Here is a 5,000-nt window from a genome sequence, read left to right as displayed (position 1 = left end):
TTATCAACTGATGCAGCAGCTGTAACTTGGGTGAACAGGGACATTTAAATAATAATAAGAAGAAATATTACACATACACAGTACACTTCTGTCAATAATGCTAAATGTTTCAAGTCACCTTCTCATACAAACCCTTTGAGGTCCATTTATGTTCTGTCTCTTTAAATGCTGACAGACAGACAGACAGACAGACAGACAGACAGACAGACAGAGACAGACAGAGACAGACAGACAGACAGACAGACAGACAGACAGACAGACAGACAGACAGACAGACAGACAGACAGACAGACAGACAGACAGACAGACAGGTCTTCATTAGTCATGGCTGGCTGATCTAATAGGTTGGTATGTGGAAAGTTCACCAGACCTAAAGGGTCAAAGGTCAATCTAAGACTTTGAGCAAGGCCAGATGAGCTCAGTGTCCTGCGTGTGTGTGCTCTGCGTGTGTGCTCTGCGTGTGTGCTCTGCGTGTGTGCGTGCATGCGTGTGTGCTCCACGTGTGTGCTCTGCGTGTGTGCTCTGCGTGTTTGCGTGTGTGCTCCACGTGTGAGCGTGCATCTACTTGTATATTGAGGGCCAAATGTCCCCTCAAGTAGGCCTATAGTAGACTTAGAATGTCCCCTCAAGTAGGCCTATAGTAGACTTAGAATTTTCCTGATCCTCACAAGAGAGCATTTATGGTTCAAATTGAGTTGACTTATACAGGTTCAGGTTGCGTTAGGCATTTAGAGATTAGTTTTAGAGGTAGAGATATGACTGATTTAGCAGTTTAGCTACGTGCCAGCGTTATGATCCAAAAATAACCAATTTACAAGCTCACATAAAGCGACACATTGTGAGTATAAATCTGCTATATTTGGCTTTAGGTTTAGGGTTACAAAATGGCAAAGTGGAAAATGTCCTACAGCATAACAAGTATGGCTTTAGCAATAATGTGTTTGTGTGAAGAAAAGAGAACTCACAATAACCGTTTAACAGCATGCAGATGTCTAAATGCCTTCTGGGTGTAATGCAGTGATTTAGTGAGATCTGTTGTAATATTTAGAGACATACATTTTGTCTCCTTGGCATCCTGTGTTGCTGAACGTCATCGCTCAAGGTTTAAGTTTCTCATAACAACGCGGACCGGTGGAGGCTCGAGGCAGTGTACGCTGCCTGTAGCCTACTGCAGGATCCATTGTAGACTTTTTAGTCTGCTCTGAAAACGCATCAGCGTTCTCAAATAAACATGAGAAATTGCATCTGAGTGCCACTTTTTCCAGGTTTATGAAGTTATTTTCAAAGCTGAGCACCCACTGCTTTAATAAACAAAGGGCCGTTTCCAGAGGAAGCACACCTGTTTTTTCTTTCTTTATCAACATCCATTGTAGATCAGCTATTTTCACTATATTTAAAGGAGAATTCCATGCTAGAATGCTTTTTTATATTTCTTACCTTTCTTTGTAGTTGTTATGTCCCCAACACAGAGGTCCAGGTGTTTTTTTGTGCAAAAACTCCTTATTGGCTATTTCCCCTACCATAAGCCCTCAATGAATTGCATTGCATTGAATGGGAATTGAATGGGGCTATGGGGTGTTGTGCTAATTCGCTTATTTCCATCGAAATAAGTAGTAAAGGGTGCCGCTTGGGATATTATTTACATTATGAAGAGAGGATATATACAAACAAATAATAATTTGTTATAATAAGAGCGATGGAAATAAGCGAATTAGCATAACACCCCATAGCCCCATTCAATGCAATGAAATTCATTTAGGGCTTATGGTAGGGGAAATAGCCAATAAGGAGCTTTTGCACAAAGTAATACCTGGACCTCTTTGATGGGGACGTAACAACTACAAAGAAAGGTAAGAAAGCCTTTTAGTATGGAATTCTCCTTTAAAATGGTTTCTTTTTTTAAACAATAATAAAAAAGGAACGGTTTTGGCCATTCAAGGTTGCCACCAAATAGCGACGATATCTAGATCTTGTTTTGTATAATTATGGGCCTCATATTGTGTCTGAAATACACTTCATATACATCCTATATCCATTGGAAAATATCCTATTTTGCCATGCCCACACATTTCAATTTTTAGATTTTGTTTAATGTGGGGCAGTGCGTCGTGCATTGTACGAAAACACAGTTTGCTGGACTCAAGTATAGCCTATAATAATGCTATATTATTATATCACAACATAATTAGTATAGTAATAGTTATTTAATTGACCTGTTATGATATAATATCATATGATATGATACCCACCACTGTCTCATGTACAAATCACTAAATTGGCTGCAGCCTAAATCAAGACGGCAACTACACTGGTATCTCTTCACTTATAAATGCATTTATTTTAGGTGCCCTGCTTACTTAAAACAGTACCTGACTCAGTCTACCTCATCCTATCCACTAAGACATCTACAATACCCTTACTTTAAAATCCCCAAAATCTCCAATGTGGTGGGAGGTCTTTCTGCTACAAAGCCCCATTCGATTGGAACAACCTCCCTCTATATCTTAGATCCATCTCATCATATAGTAGCTTCAGGACCTCCTTACATTCACATCTAGACTCAACTTGTCTATGCTTCTAACCTGACTGTAACCTTTATGACCCTGAAATATTTGCGCTGTGACCTTATCTACACTGTGTATTATGTGGTGGTTGGTGGTGTAGGTGGAAGATGGTGAGCAAGCTATTTGTGTATATATGTATGTATTTGTATATCTGTATGTATCTGTGTACTGCATATTTTGTGTATTTGTGTACAGTATGCTTTTCTGTATTTTGTTTTTTATGGGTCCCTCTTGAAAATGAGATGCTGCATCTCAAGGGGCTGTCCCTTCAATAAAAATCTGAAATCTGAAATCTGTTATATCAACAATTTAAAGTATGATTGAAAAAAGTTAGGCCTATCTTTTTCAGAAATATCTTTGGACAGGTGGAAGACATGCAGAGAGTGACTTTACATCACTTTACATGGGTTACATCATCTTCTGATACTTGAATGTTTTGACATGAAACAATAATCCCGTAGTGTTTTGTTTCATCAGCGTTAGTGAGCGTGCCAAAATATAGGCTACAGCTTGTTGTTGTTGTTACGCTGCTGCTCACTGAACACACGCGAACAGTAAAGACAACAAGGATTCAACAGTGGTATATCTTGGCCCTATAAACTATCCAACATTAGTATTGAAATAAATTATTTGACACACAATTTACAATTTACAATTTAGGCATTTAGCAGACGCTCTTAATCCAGAGCGACTTACATTTAAGCAAGAACAAAAGCATGGGAATACATCACATAAAAGCATTTATCATGAAACATGCGTAAGCTAAGAAAGTAACAGTGGAATATCTATATAATGAAACTATACATACACTATACATATAAACTATACATATTTACTACTATGCTATACATATGTACTATGGCGTGCTATGACTATATACAATACAATTATAGTGCTGTCTACATAACATGCTATAAGTCTGTATCAAATGCTATCTAAGTCTACAGAAATGCTATCTAAGGGGGTGGGGTAAGTGCTATGGGCCATGATGGAGTCTGAAAAGGTGGGTTTTCAGGCTACGGCGGAAGATTGGGAGTGATGCTGCAGTTCTGACTGCAATGGGAAGTGCATTCCACAGGGAGCCGGTATAAGGATTTAAGGATTTAAGATCTGGAGTGATACTGTATGCTCCACTTTCTTGGAATTAGGGACTGGAGTAGCATGCAGCACTCTGACTTCTACAACTGCAGTCGTCTGATTGATTTTTTTAGAAAGACCTATAGCAGTATAGTCACGTCTACTGAAGATGCATGGACGAGATTTTCTAGATCCTGCTGAGAGGAGTTCTTTAACCTGTGCTATACTTTTGAGGCGATAGTAGGCTGACTTTGTGATTGCGTTAATACTAGTAAAGTAAAGTAAGCCTCGCCGAGCCATGAGGCCCATATAGGCCCAGATAACAAGAAGACTCGCCCCGTTTCTGTTTTCCTCCCAGGAATTTCCCCAATGTGAGGGGTGGGAGAGGCTGGACAGCAGACGGCTGGACTTTGAATTTCTCTAACTATAAACTTTCATGACAGCAGAACAGCCTATAATTTATGAAAAGCTACTACAGTGAAGTCTGTTCACAGAAGTTGTTGTAGGATATGTGGGGATTATCTGACGAGGTACCATTTGAGGGGGCAAAACCTTACATATACTAAATAATACTAAATTGTTTATAGGGTCAATATAAGTAAAATAATATAGCCTTTCCACAGGAGTATCTTTTTATATTTTTCCAAAAAGAATACAAACAGCCAATAGTATTACAAAGTTATCCCCCTCACTGGTGACAATTCCGGGAGGAAAAACGGGCAAGCACCGGGTCGAGTCTTCCGGTATTCTAGGCCCATATGCATTACTGTGGCTGTTTAAATTCAGGTCTGAGTCCATGACTATACACCAAGGGTTTTTGACTTTGCTTTTTAACATTACTAATTGGAGCCGGACGCTGACTTTTATGATCTTCCTTGGTTCCAAAAAGTATCACCGGTTTTTGATTAATTTAAAATTATGGCCAGTTGTTGATTTGTTCAATGCAATGCACTTTCCCATTGCTGCATGCTTATGAACAGGAAAGGCTTTAGTTTAGCCAGTTCAAGGAGAATAATCTGCTCAAAATATAATCTGCTGGTTAATTCACATCTTGAAGCATGAGGGCTATAGCGTAATGCGTACAGTGAAGGGTGTGGAGAGGCTCCTTTGTGTGTGCTTGTTGTAAATAGGTACTATCATTGTTAAAATGGGACCCATTGAATCACTCTTTTTTTTTTTTTTATACTGTTTTTATTAGGCATTTTTTGTATATGACAACTTATATGACAATCTTTGACAATAATAATGAGTTATTCAGTTATAAAATGAAAGATAAAGACAGGTAATGTAAATTCCACATACAATACATAATAAAAAATATATATAAATGTGATAAAAACGAAAAAACTAAAAAACAGT

This window comes from Protomyctophum parallelum (assembly GCF_964188405.1).
Source record: "Protomyctophum parallelum genome assembly, chromosome: 22".
Lineage (NCBI taxonomy): Eukaryota > Metazoa > Chordata > Actinopteri > Myctophiformes > Myctophidae > Protomyctophum > Protomyctophum parallelum.
This window is presented reverse-complemented; position numbering follows the sequence as displayed.